This window comes from Cynocephalus volans, chromosome 10 (genome assembly GCF_027409185.1).
Source record: "Cynocephalus volans isolate mCynVol1 chromosome 10, mCynVol1.pri, whole genome shotgun sequence".
NCBI lineage: Eukaryota > Metazoa > Chordata > Mammalia > Dermoptera > Cynocephalidae > Cynocephalus > Cynocephalus volans.
In genome coordinates, this window is record NC_084469.1 from 45,603,269 (window position 1) to 45,618,220 (window position 14,952).

Consider the following 14,952-nt stretch of genomic DNA (forward strand, 5'->3'; position numbering starts at 1 on the left):
ACTGCTGAGAAACCCTGATATAGAAGAATAAATATTCTAGAATAACCAGGAAAATTCTGAAAAATAGTAATCAAGGGACTAACCTTAAGCATATTGGAACTGGAAAAGAAATAGGCAGCTCAGTGGAACAATGGAAAAAGTCCAGAATGTATTAGGATTTCGTATAGGGTAACGGTGGCATTTTATATCAAGATGGATAATTTGCTCAAAAATAGCAACTGATTATGTCTTTAGGAAAAAGTAAAGCTGCATCCCTATATCATTGCTCTCATCAGAATAAATACCAAGTGGATTAACAACTTAAATATTAAAAAATGAGACTATGAAAGTACAGAGAGAATTAATTTGTAGTCACCAGAGAATTAATTTGTAGTCTTGGCCTTGGAAGGGCCTTTCTAAGTAGGAACAAACACAGAAGGCATAAAGGAAAAGATTTAAAAATGTAATTACATAAGTATAAAAAACTCCTTTGCAAAAAGAGGAAATTATTTGCAATACGTGTAACAAAGGGCTTATTTACAAAGAGTTTATACAAATCAATAAGAAAAAGAAAAATAATACAGTCGAGAAATGTGTATCTCACATAAAAAAGAAATACAGATAGCCAGGAGAAAGATGCTAAGCCTTACTTGTAGTTAAAGAAATACAAATCAAAACAATAACTAGATATATAATTTCTCCTAACAGATTAGCAAAAGTTAAAACCGTTTGTCATTTCTGTTGTTATTATGGGGGTAAGGAGTTGGTGCACCACATAGGTTAATGCACAGGACAACTGGGTAGTATCTGTCTAAATTTTAAATATGTAGAAGCTTTGGCTAAGAATTTCTACTGTTTAGCATTTTTAACATTACTGATATACTTGAAAAAGGATGCCAATATGTACGAGCGAGATGTTCACTTGCACCATTATTTAAAATAGTAAAATACTGGAAACAAAGTATGTATCAGTACAGCGCTGGTTGAATAATGAGATTTTGGTACAATAGTGTGCAGCCATGAAAATGGACACAGATTTGTATGTACTGATGGGGAAAGATCTCCAAGATACATCACTAAGTGGGGAAGATAACATGGTGCATACAGTATGATCTCATTTGTTTTCATTTTTAAAAGTATATGTTCATTTAATTACTGAAATCATAACTTTTTTTTAGAAGGATGTAAGAATGGTTATCTTTGAGGAAAGTTACCAGAATTGAAAGTGGTGGGGAAAGGTTTTTCATGTTTAGATTTTTCTTCTGTACTTTAAAAAAAAATTCAACACATGTATATATTGCTATAAAAAATTGAAAACGGAAAATACAAGTCATAATGTAAACTTTTTTTTTTTTTTTTTTTTTTTTTTGCCTTCACCAAATCTTCTTCTATTCACCTGTTGTGGTATTTCTTAGCCATTTGTTGGTGAATTATTTGATTGTTCTGCTCACGGCATGTGCTCCTTTCTTCGGGGTTCTTGACCTTGGTTTAATGCTGGTTCCTGTAGTCTGCAAGTTCCCACATCCTTTGTGGGGCATTTGCTTCCTTATTTATCAGATGAAAGAAGTAACTCCATGTCTACTACACAGTGATGTTGTTGGGACAGAGTTCTGTGAATTCTTCTTAAACTATAATAGGCTATTGGAATGTAAGACGCAGCTGTTAGTCTCCTATTTATTCAAATTCAGTTTGTCAATTATTTTATTGAAATTAGGTTCTTTGCCTGAATAGAGTTGAATTTGAAAATTACATTTTGTCTCTGGAGCTTTTATTTATTTAAATTGCCTGTATTACAAATTTAAGTCTGGAGAAGCTCCTATTTCCCCACCCAAAGAGTTCATAAACATACAGCAGAGCAAATTCATTCTATAAAACATTATTAAAAAGGCAAAAATATTATCCACATGCGTTAGTCCAGCTTCTAAGAGTCAGTGCAATCCTCAGGTAGAGTACCAAGGTTTGTAAGGTTGCCTTAACCACCAGAATTTATAGCTCAATTTCTTCACTTAAGACCAAGGTATTAAAATGTTATTGTCCAACAAGGGGCAAACTACTCCGTTCCCAAATGCACTTCTTGATGGGGCCCTAAATTTTCCACTCGAGATGATGCTGGGTTTTTCTTTTCCACCGGCCCTTGGGTTGTTTCTCCAGATGCACTACTGTGATTCTCTATCTCTTTGCCCAAAGGTGATTGGAAACTATTTGAACAGCTCATGCCACTGGGGTATAATCTCTGATATTTTAAAACACTGGTTCATAGTAATTGAACTTTCAATGAGATTGCCCTATGGGCGCTCATATTTCCTGATGCCACATGAAGTTAAGTGTATAAATGAACTCAAAGAAATTAGGCAGCACTCTTTACAGGACAGCCAGTTCCCAGATATAGCTCATAAATTTGGGGAACAAGTTATCCACATAAGGTGCTCATCTGATTTGGACCCAAAGAGAGAATTCAGTAAAAGTTACAAATCATCAAGACCCCGAATCATCACAAAAAACATGAAGAGCCCTCCTGATGTGCCAGAGATCTTCATTGCTTCAAATCTTGGTCCTAGGTGTCAGAAGAAACAGGAAACCAAATCCTGGGGCTTTTACTTTTAAATGTAGGTAGCCCTCACCATTTCTGCACCAGCTTTCAGACAGCTGGCACTTTTGTAATTGTCATGATATCCCCAAACTGCAGTCGTTCATAGTGAGTTCCAATCTGTTAGGAGCGCCCTCTGGGAGCAGTGCTTCTCTTTGTCGGTTACTGCCTCTGCAGTTGTCCTGTGGGGTTGGGTAGTCATTTGAATATTTGATTGCATTTGTCTTATTTTACATGCATGAAAAACAGGAAAATGTAACACTGGTACTAGTAGAAAGTGCAGGTTTTAAAATCTCAGTACAGTTGAGACAAGTTGATTTCCAGACAGCTGGAAATCAGTGTACTAGAAATGGCATCCTCCCGTAGAGGCTTGCGGGACTTAAAGCAGTTCTCTGCAGGTTCAGCTGTGAAGAAAAAGAGTAAAATTAAAGGAAATAGGGAAATGCTGACAATGATTTTCTCTTAAAGGAAAGGTGCAATTATAAATTTTAGATAGCCTCTTAAGGGGCAGAATTTTTTTTTTATGAAATTTAAGTCTTAGTTCTTGGACTTTTGATTTTGGGACAAGTTTTCTATAATGCATTATATGGTAACATCTGTATTTTCTTTCAACCGTTTTAATTTTGAAAAAGATTTTGTCATGAAATTATAGTACAGTATTGTGATTTTGAGTTCACCACAGTGAAACCTATAATCAGCCTGTATTGCACCCTTTCCTGGGAATTGGTCTGTCCTTGGAGAGAATCCCTTAAACCTAGTGCCAGAAGAAAACATTGGGTCTTCTGGCGATCGTAGCTATATTGTTGCCTCGCATACAGCCCTAGCTCACCATCTCACACAGGTGGTACTGGAACTTCTGGAATAGGGAGGTGTGAACTTCCGGGAAGGCTTTCCATTCCTTCCAAGATGATTTCCACCTTCTGGTATCCAGGCCTCCCCCGTGCCCTGGGCTCTGCTGGAGTTGCCTCGACCAGAGCACGAACAGTAGTTGCTGCCATCCTGCAGCCACCCCTGCCCCTCTGGCTGGCCTCTCTGGTCCCTTACTTCACGTCGTTGTCACCACAATGAGAACATGGCATTTTGTCCAGATCAGGCCACTAGGCTTCAGAAAGGTCACACGAGTTTGCTCTGTCTCTGCAGCGCCCACCTCAGGTTTCCACACTGCACCCCCACTCCCTGATTTTCTTCCGTTGGTGTTATTACCACGCCTGAGTTCCAGCGCAGTTCTTACTGTCCCTTTCTCCCTGAGGTGCCCCTGTGCACACAACGCTGTCCTCAGTAGGTGTAGATTTTAGGGCAGGGTCCGGTGCGGAGGCGGTGTTCCCCTCTGCCTGCAGGCTGAGCCCGGAGCCCGAGCGCTGCAGAGGAGCCAGCTGGGGGGGAAGCAGCCGCCAGGGGGCAGCCGCGTCACGGCGCCCACGTGCTCGCCGCTCAGTCCGGGTTTACTCATTCATTCATTCATCAAGTATTTTCGAGCCCCTACTGTGTGCCCGCACTGTTCTAGCGAAAGGGATGTGTCAGCGAACAGGACAAAGATCCCTGCCTTCATGAAGCCACACGGGCAGTACATGGGCGCGGTGAGAGAGGTGGTGGGCAGCTGGGAAAGGTCATCCGGGTAGAGGTGACCGCAGGATGGCTGAGGAGCGAAGTGACAGCTGGGTGGCTGCGGGGAGGGGGTGGCTGCGTGGGGGAGGGGAAGGTGACCACGGGACGGCTGAGGGGGGGAGGTGACCGCTGGGTGGCTGCGGGGGGGGGGGTTGACGGCGGGACAGCTGAGGGGGGGAAGGGAGAGGTGACCGCTGGGTGGCTGTGGAGGGGGTGGGGAGGTGACTGCTGGGCGGCTGCAGCTGCATCCCCACGTCCAGGGAGTGGTGAGGGGCAGCCACCACACAGAGATCCAGGAGAGGTGGCAGAGGAGGGCAGGAGGGGGCTTGCGGGTCACCGTCAAGACTTTGGATTATTCCTGACTCCACTGGGGCACTCGTGCAGGGCTCTGCGCAGAGCGGCGGTCCAGCCTGACTTCATTTCGGAGGCAGTGCTTTGGCTGCTTGTTGAGAGGGGATGTGGGGTGAGACCAGATCTGAGGCTGTCCTGGTCTAAAAGGAACCGCCGTGGCCTGGGCAGCAGCCGGGAGCTGGGGAGCGGTACTCACAGGGCAGAGCCAATGGGCTCTAAACTCTCCTGCTGGTTTTGTTTTGTTTTGTTTTAATTGTGGTAAAATACACATAATTTAAAATTTACCATCTTAACCATTTTTACGTGTACAGTTCAGGGGTATTAAGTGCATTCACACTGTTGTGCAACCAGAACTCTTCCTGTCTTGCAAAACTGAAACACTGTCCCCATGGAACACTCCCGTTCCCCTCCCCGGCCCTTGGCAGCCACCATTCTACTTTCTGTCTCTGTGTATGAATTTGACTACTCTAGGGACCCCGTAGGAATAGAATCGTGCATACAGTGCTTGTCCTCTTGTGACTGGCTTATTTCACGCAGCATAGTGTCTTCAAGGTTCATCCATGTCGTAGCATGCATTAGGATTTCCTTCCTTTTTAAGGCTAAATAATAAATATTCCATTGTATGTGTTTACATTTTCTTTACCCACTCATCCATTGATGGCCACTCAGGCTATTTCCATGTCTTGACTATTGTGAATAATGCTGCTGTGAACATGGGCGTACAAGTATCTCTTTGAGATCCTGCTTTCACTTTGGGGGTATATACCCAGAGGTGGGGTTTCTGCGTTCTCCTGAAATTTAAAGGCAGATGTAGGGTCAGATTTCTGCCCGTGGTAGTAGCAGAGCTAGTGAGATGAGGTCTGATGGGTACCCAAGGGAGGAGGAGTGAACACAGATCTCTTCTGCAGACAGTGGTTGGCCAGAAGGAGGATCGATAGGCACACAAGTGAATGTCTCAAAAACTGGCAATACACAGAAATGCTCATTTAGATGATTCTAGATGTAGCACATGTGGGATTGAAAAGAATGTCACTATTTTAAACTGATAGTGATGTTTTCTAAAAGTTAAATAAATCAAAATAAATGTGACATGCCAGCTTTACCTTGGCCAAACTCTGCTTTAATGCTTGCAGAATCATAGACATCGCAGTTATCAGTGAGGGTAAAGCAGGTGTGATTCCAGTGTCAACACAGGCTCACCTCCAACAGGGTCTGGTGTCCTTGCTGATACACGTGCCGATCCATGCTCCAGTTACTTACATTATACCCAGGGAATGCCTCAGCCTTCAGCCTAAGGCTCCTGTCCTCTCTGACACGGGCTCCTATCAGGTGCTAACTCCTCTAACAAAGAGGGTAATTTATTCTCATCCCCATCTCACATGTGAAGACGCAGAGGCTCAGGCAGGTGTGGTAGTGTTCCCAAACTCAAACCCAGGCTCTGGCGCCAGACTTCTTTGTTCTGCTACACTGTTGGCTGCAGGTAGTGAGACTTGTTTCTTCTCCATTATCTTCACCTATTATAGATTTGGTTTGAGCATCCCCAATCTGAAAACCAAGAATTTGAAATGCTCCAAAATCTGAAACTTTTTGAACACTGACATAACGCTCGGAGGAAGTGCTCATTGGAGCATTTCAGATTTTGGATTTTCTGGTTAGGGATTCTCAACTTGTATGTATTCTATAAGTATTCCAAAATCTGAAGAAGTCCAAAATCCAGAACACTTCTGGTTCCAAGCATTTCGGATAAGGATACTCAACCTGTACTAACAATGGCTAACATTTTTTGCCCACTGTGTGCTGACCACTGTTCTAAGTACTTGGTAAGTTTTTTGTCTTTTAGTCTTTGCTACAACCCTATGAAATAGTATCATTATTACCGTTCTCATTGTGTAGATCAGGAGACTGAGGCATAAAGAGATTAAACAGACTGTCCAAGTACACACTTAGGAAATACTGGGACCAGGACTCGCAGATTAGGAAATGGAGGCTGAGAGTATCCGTGGGACGGGTCGACTTGCTGGGGTGAGAGTGTAGGACAAGGATGTTGGAGGTCTTGAAACTGAGAGCTGGGAGCAGCGGGGAGATGGCCTGTTCCCTGGATGCCACAGAAGGAGGAGTAGCATGAGCCAGGAATGATGTCAGAGAATTGAGAGATGGGGTGGGGTCAGTAGATGACTACAGTGAGGAGGGGAAGAGGATGTCAGGTCGTGCTACATGAACTTCAGAGATGGAGGGTGTCCGTTTAGCATCAGGGAGGGGAAGAGACAGTGGGGAGGTGACAGCAGGGGTGGGGAGGGACACCTCGCCCACCTTGTTTGTCTGCAGGATCAGGAAGTATGAGAGGAGGAACAGACTGGCTTGAAAAGGCAGTGGTGGGAGCCATTCAGGCACGGAAGTGAGGGGACGTTCAGAGACAGGCTTGGTATATAGATGTGCTGATTTTGTTGTGAGTTCTCAGTGACCCTGGTGAAGTGCTGATCCAGGGAAGGGCGTGGGGCAGACGTGGGGTCTGAGTCCAACTGGAGATGAGAGCCTGCAAAATCACAGACGTCCAGGAATTTGTTTTTATAATTTCAGAGGGATCATTTATTGATGACTGTATTTTGTGGTTAAAAGAAAAAAGTTCAGATTTAGTATTTTCATTTTTCTCCTATTTTTTCTACATTAATTCATTTTCACATTGTGGAAAGAACACTTACATGAGATCTAGACTCCTAGGTGCAGTGTGGCACAGCAGGCTGTCTAGAACTTGTTCATCTTGCATGACTGAAACTCTGTACTCACGGACCAGCAGCTCCCAGTCCCTCCCCCAGCCCCTGGCAACCAGCATTCTACTTTCTGTCTTTGTGGGGTTGACTATTTTAGATTCTACATGTATGTGAGATGATGCAGTATTTGTCCTTCTGTGACTTCCTTATTCCCTTAGAATAATGTCCTCCAGAGTCACTCATGTAGTGGCACTTGTCGAATGTCCTTCATTTTTAAGGCTGAATAATATTCCATCGTATGGATATACCACACTTTTGTTTATCCATTCATCCGTGGATGGCCCAAGAATGGGTTTTTGACTGCCTGTGGTGTCTGAGGACGTTTTAAACTCAGTACTAGAGCTAAGGTCCTGAATTCTTAACTTGATGATGCACACGGTGGTTTCATGGCCCTGTGTTTCCCAGGAGTGCGTGGTCTGCTCGGGGCTTGGGAGTGAACACAAAGGTTTTCTCTGGCTCTCTGCATAGGCACAAGGTGGAGCACGGGTTTGGGGATGGCGGCTACCTGGGTCCTCCCTGGGAACCTGTGGTGCAGGGAGGTGGGGACTCTTCCTGATCTCCGCTTTGAATATTGGCATCTTTGCTGAGACTTTCCATCCAGGAACGTGGCTGGCTCTGCAGTTCTCCGAGCCCTCTTGTCCTTTTGTCTTCCTCTAAAGTTAGCTTGTTTTTTTTCCCTCTCTCTCCCCTATCTCTCTTTCTTTCTTACTGTTGAGTTTATAGCTTCATTTGATACTTTTATTCCTGTTGTGGAAGGGATTCTTCATTCCTATTGTTTAAAATATGGAACATTTCACCAATTTGAGTTTCATTCTCATGCAGGTCTGTGCTGATCTTCTCTGTACCATTCCAATTTTAGCATTGGTGCTGCTGAAGCAAGCACTCGTATTTTTAAATTAGATCATTTTTAAGTATTTAATTAGGAGCTGGCTCTCTCCCTTGACATCCTGTCTTCTTTGCTAATGGTTTTCAGTGCATCCACACGTGTTTTCCAGGAGGACAGTCACATCAGCTGCAGATAACAATGCCTATTGACTCCTCTATTCCGGAAGGTTTTCCTCTTATTTTGGGTTCCTGCTGTTGACCCGAGTTGTGTTAGATACTGTGACATCCTCAACTTGCTCTCTTTTTACTGTGGCTCCTTTCAGTGTTTTGCTATTAAACAGGATGTAGAAAGTTGGCCTGAGATACTGCTTGGCATGTTGAGTCCTCCTCTTCCTGTTTTCCTTGGAGTTGTTATCAGGACTGGGTGGTGGGTTTTATTAAATGCCTTCTAGCTATTGTGTTATTGTTTTGAGTACTGCTTCTCTCTCTACCCTGGATTCTCCTTCAGGAAATGAACATATATGTACGTGTGTTCTCCTGGGTATACCGTCCATGGCACTTAGGTTCTTTGATTCTTCTGATGACTTTCATTCAACTTCTGATTTTTTTTAAGTTTATCCTCTGATATGCTTGCTTTGTATGTTTCTTTACTTCAACTATTGTGTTTTTAATCTTCAGTCTAATTTCTCTAATTTCAAATTATTTCTTCTTCTTGCTCTACTTTCATAGCTATAAAATCTTTTTGAATTTCGATGAAAATGCAAATTACGGATTTTCGAAAATTTCCTATTTCTTCCAGGAATAGGTGCATATTTACTGGGGGTCCTCAGATGGTCCCCTTTTATGAACGGCCACAACTTGCCGTGTCGATCTAGCGATGTTTCTGTGATCACGGATGGTTACAGAGGGGAAGCTTGTGCTTGCCCGGAACTGGAAATTGAGAGGGATGCCACCGGAGAGTGTGTGGACATCAAGTCATTCTTTATGCCCCGGTGAAGGAAGAGGGCAACATTTCTTGCATGACCAGGGAGAGAGTGGGGGCGAGCACTGAAGCCTGAGGTCCAGTTCTGCCATTTTTTCCTTTTCCTTTCTTTCCTTTTGTTTTGTTCTTGTTATTGCTTTGGTGGCTGCCTGAAGGCGGCCTCATCCTCCCTTCTGCTTGTGTGACTGCCCTAGTTATCAGCCAGCCGTGGCTTTTGTTGGCTGCTGTTACCAGCTGGCCATGCAGGTTTCCCTGGCGAGGACTTAAGTGACATGCAGAGGAAAGAGTGCTAGAACATTCTCTGATGGTGCCCATTGCTGAGCCCTCAACCTAGGGGTCCAGTTACCCTTTTCTATGGTGGTTTTTTATAATGCACCCTTTAATGAAATTCATCAGTCCATATATATTACTGAAGAAAATCAACATAATGCCCTTCCTATAATATAGGGGAGAAATAAGAGGAAAACAGTTTCTAATAAAGTGACATATTTCAGTATGTAAATGCCAGTCGCTGACTCCACTTGGACAGTTGTCAGATCCTTGTACATCTGTGGAGATCACTGTCAGTATAAATGCTGCAGGAGAGACTGACTCAGGAATGTTGGGGATTCAAGCAGCGTTGACATCAGGGACTTTCAGAGGCGCCAACCACTCAGTTTTAAGCAAAACAAAGTACTATCTTCCCTTGATTCATGTCAGTTGCATTCCTAGAAAATTCAGCATATAATAATAGTATTGTATTAAACTGTTTTGTGTTTCTATGTGAAGCAGAGTTAGATTCTGGACTTAGTTATAAACAGTTTTTTTCACGTTCGTAAATGCTGGCCTGTCCTAAGAACTGGCAGTGGGAGGTAGGCAGGGGCCGCGCCCGCACTGGCAGGCTCCACGCGAGTGCTGATGGGAGCTGCCTTCACGCACAGTGTTCTGATCAGGAATTGATTACTTCGGTAAAGGATAGTAAGTTTCAGGGATTTCAGATGAACTATTAGTTTGTGGATTTGAGGAAAATAATTTCCTTGCTCATTTTCATTGTTTTTATCAGTAATGGGTGAATTTTGTGTGACAAATATCATTTTTTTTTCTTCTCAGCTTTTTTTCTTGAGTTCTTAGTATTATCTCATTTCTGATCCTTCTCAAAGATTAACAAATATATGATGGTACTCAAAGTATATAATTTTTAAATAAATTTTCTTCAAAATGTAAATAAAGTCAATATAAAGGTTGAAATATATTTCATATGTTTTTCATTTAATTAAATGCATTTAATATGCTTTTTATTTTGCAATAATTGTAGAGTCACACGTTATAAGAAATAATACAGATAGATCTCCTGTACTCTTCACCCAGCTTCCCCCAATGGTAACATCTTGCAAAACACAACCAGGATATTGTTGTTGATACACTCAGGTAACAGAACAGTCCCGTCACCACAAGGATCTCCTGTGTTACCCTTGTATGGCCCCTACCATTTCTCTCTCTCCTGCCCTCTTTTAATCCTTAGCAATTACTAATTTGTTTTCCATTTTTGTAATTTTGTTATTTCAAGAATGTTATAAAAATGGACTCATACAGTATATAAGTTTTTGGAATTGTTTTTTTTTTTTTTTTCATTCAGCATAATTCTATGACCATTCATTCAGGTTGTGACCTATAGCAAACATTTGTTCCTTTTTTATTTCTTCATAGCATTTCTTGTAGGGATGTACCACAGTTTCTTCAACTGTTCACCCATTCAGTCTGGGCTGTTTCCAGTTTTTTGCTGTTAACATTCATGTACAGGTTTTTATGTGAACATCTTATGGGAGAATTTCTCTGCGAAAAATGCCTAGATATGCAATTTCTAAGTCTTATGATAGTTGCATGCTTAGTTTTTAAAGAAACTGCCAAACTGTGTTCCCCGAGTGGCTATACCATTTTGTATTCCCACCAGTAATGCATGAGTGATCCAGCTTCTCCAGATCCTTGCCAGCATTTGGTGTCATCACTGTTTTTTATTTTAGCCATTGGGATAGGTGTGTAGTGATATTTCATTGCCATTATTTTAGTTTACATTTCTCTAATGGCTAGTGATGTCGAGCATCTTTACATGTCTTGTCATCTGTAAATCCTTGTCAGTGAAACGTTTGTTCGTGTCTGTTGCCCATTTTCTAATTGGAAAATATGATTTCTTTTTTACTGTTGAGTTCTGTGAGTTCTTTATATATTCTAGATACTAGTTCTTTGTTGGATACATGCTTTGCAAATTTTCTCCCAGTCTCTATTTGGTCTTTTTGTCCTCGTAATAGGATCTTTCACAGAACAAAAGTTTTTGATTCTGATGAAGTCCAACTTAATATTTTTTTTATGGATTGCACTTCTGATGTCAAGTTTAAAAATTCTTTGCCTAGCCCTAGATTTTAAAGATTTTCTCCTATATTTTTTCTAAAAGTGTTATAGTTTTACATTTACTCTTAGTGTGTGATCCATTTGGGTTAATTTTTATATAAGTCTGAGACGGATCAAAGTTTACTTTTTTGCCATGGATGTCCAGTTGCTCCAGCATCATTTGTTGAAAAGGTTTCCTTCCTTCATTGAATTGCTTTTGCACTTTTGTCAAAAATTAGGTGGGCATATTTGTGTAGATTTATTTCTGGGTTCTCTATTTTTTACCATTGATATGTGTTTATCCCTCTGCTAATACCTTGTAGTACTGACTATTGTAGCTCTATAATACGTCTTGAAATCAGGTAAACTGATTCTTCTGACTTTATTTTTTCCCCGAAGTTATTTTAGCTAGTCTAGTTCCTTTGTATTTCTATATTAATTTTAGAATAATCTCACCTACAAAAAAAAATCTGTTTGGGGATCTTTGAGCTTCTTGGATCTGGAAGCCCATATAGCTACCAGTACCTGGGAAGTTTTCTGCTATTATTTCACTGAGTATGTTTTCAATTCCTTTTCTTTTCTCCTCCCCTTCTGGAACACCCGTGATTTGGATGTTTGTGCACTTTAGGTGGTCTGCTAGCACTCTTAGATTTTCTTTTCTTTAAAAATTATTTTTTCTTTCTTTCTTTTTTTTTCTGTTTGTTCATGTTCAACAAATATGAACAAACATTTGACTGAAGACAGTCAAAAAGACTGCCTCCGAGATCAGAAATTCTTTCTCCTGCTTGCTCTAGCCTGCTGCTTACACTCTCATTTGTAGTTTTTATTTCGTTGAATGAGTCTTTCATTTCCAGGAGTTCTGCTTCATTCTTTTTTATGGTTATTTATCTCTTTGTAAATTTCCTCCTTCATGTCCTGGATTGATTTTCTCCTTCCATTGTGTTGTCTAACTGAGTCTTCTTGCATCTCACTGAATTTCTTTAAGATTGTTACTCAGAATTCCTTTTCAGAAGTGTCAAGGGTTTTCTGTTGTATTGAGTCTGGTATTTGAGAATTATACTATTCCTTTGGTGGTATCATATTTTCTTGTTTAGTCATATTTCTAGTATTCCTATGTTGATGTATAGTCATCTGGTGGTTGCTTCTTCTATGACTCTGGGGTGGCTTGTAAGGAGAAAGCCTCCCTCCTGTAGATTTGTTATATATTGCCTCTTGGGTGGGGTGTTTTTAATTTTGGTTCTGGGTAGGCTCAGTAGTTTCAGTATTTATGAGTAGACCTGGTAGTTCTGGGTAAACTCAGTAGACTCAGTAGTTCTGGGTAGTCTCAGTAGTTTCAGTAGTTCTGGATAGACTCAGTTGTTCCAGGTAAAATTAGTAGTTCTGGATAGACTGAGTATTTCTGGGGGATACTGGTAGCTGTGTCTGTGGCTGGGGTTGTGCACATGCTAGGCCTATGCAGGTGGGCGGGAGCCCTGTGGGCAGCCAGGGTGGCTGGAGCTGTGCAGGTGGCTGGATGGCTGGGCCCTAGCATGTGAGTAGGGCCACATGGGTGGCTGTGGTGGGTGGGACCACATGGGTGACTGGATGTCTGGGCCCACGTAAGTGGGGCTGCACAGGTGGCTGACAGCAGTTCCCATGCATGTAGGTGGGGCTGCATGGGTGGCAGATGTTTCGGTCACGTGGGCAGCTGGGGCCACACAAGCAGCTGAAAGGCTGGAGCCACACAGGTGACCAGAGCTGCATGGGCAACATGGGCTGCATGGTGGGGTGTGCTGCACAGGATGAACTGGGCAGGGAGAAGGGCCACAGCTCTGGGACTAGGCAATGGCACAGGCAACTGCTGTGGTGGTGAGGGCGGGCTGCGGCAGGAACAGAAGGAGGGTTACTGGGAAGTGCTCATGGCTGAGCAGATTGTTTCTGCAGCAAAGGAGAATTCCTTCTGGCTGGTCCTGGTTTGAGAGACACGGTGGTGGCTGAAGCCATGTGCCTCTTTCTCCTCTACACTACCCTGCATGGTTTTCGTGCTTCACAGGGTCCTCACTCAGCTTCCCATGCCCTTCCACACTCTCCCACTGATGCTGTCCCCTGTACTGAGCTGTCCTCTCCTTTCTCTGGTCCCTTTCTGTGGGAGGATCGTGTCCTGCCATCCCACCCCACCTCTCAAGGAGTGGAATATTAAATTTTTTATGTATGCCCTTTCTTGATGTATGAAAGAATTTGAGAAGTGTTCCAGAGATACATGCAAGAATATCAATATAAGATAAATGAGGAAGTGGGGGGAATAGAAAAATGAAAAGCTAGAGGTAGAGACACACAGTAAGGTCATGAGCACTGTGGTAGTTGCTGATTTGGCTTTTGGGGTCTTAGAAGCCAGAGAGAGGGAAACCTGATTCATGGTAACAAGATGAAAAGAAACCAGTTACTAATGAAATACACAACTTTTCCTAGGGCTGAAACGTTAAAAGAAAAAAAAAGTATCTGTTGGAAAGCTGCAAGGGACAAAGGGACTTAATTTTATAAAGTCAACAAAGTCATTATATAAAATACATAAAATATGGCTGAACATCCTACTGGCACCCAATAGGTTAATGCTTTCTCCTTTATCATGCTTAAAACAATTTATACATTTACTCTCCCACTATGGTATTTGATAAAAAACAGAGCATTACTGTTAGATTTCAGTGTCCTTAAACCAAGTGATGCCTGTGCTAGGAAATGGGACTGGATGATGCACTGGAGTGATAATACAATAAGGACTGGATGGGACAACATGTTGCAGTGATAATACAGTGAGGACTAGATGAGGCACTGGGGTAATAATATGGTAATGATTGGATGATGCATTAGAGGAATAACGTAGTAGGGATTGGATGATTTGCAACTGTTAATAATACAGCAATGAACTTCAGGGATAGAGATAATATCAGTGATAGATATTCATATTAATAACTGGTTGGTGCCTACTAACTGAAATGTAGATGACGTGCTGTGAGTAAACATACCAGAGGTCATTGTAAAAACAGGGTGCTATACGACTGTACCTCAGAAGATAGAGGACAAGGACATTTTCCACTGTGACTACCCTTCCTGTTAGAACACCATGGCTAAGGCCCTTGTGTAGGATCCACTTCTTCTTCTACATGTATCTGTTAATTTATTAGTTTTTCTGAGAGATGATCATGAATGTTGCTCCTTAGTTTGAGCTGGTTCGTGCTCAGAATGATGTGGCCTGGCACCAGAACCCAGGCTCTGTAATGGAAGAGGAGAAAGGTGAGAGAACGGTAGGGTCCCACTGTAGAGCAGCTTTTATGTTCCAAAAGAAAGTTCTGCTTCTCTGGGTCTGAATAATTATCACATTGGGTGGAAGGGAAACTGGAGGTCTTTCCACTGAATTCATGGAATATTAAAGTTCCAGCCCTTGCACTTGGCCATGACCTTCTGCAGTGTTCAAGTCCCTCAGTGGAAAACATGATCAGACCTCTTATGCTGCT

General features: G+C 42.3%; 1 protein-coding gene and 1 non-coding gene across 3 annotated transcripts in view; one reads left to right on the forward strand and one right to left on the reverse strand.

The window, feature by feature from the left end:
- SPECC1 (sperm antigen with calponin homology and coiled-coil domains 1) overlaps window positions 1-14,952 on the forward strand; it is a 186,322-nt gene that overhangs the window by 14,128 nt on the left and 157,242 nt on the right. The gene's annotated exons all lie outside the window — the stretch shown is intronic.
- Window positions 8,068-8,173, reverse strand: LOC134389798 (U6 spliceosomal RNA). Its single transcript, XR_010024770.1, has one exon. It is a non-coding gene; the product is annotated as a U6 spliceosomal RNA (small nuclear RNA).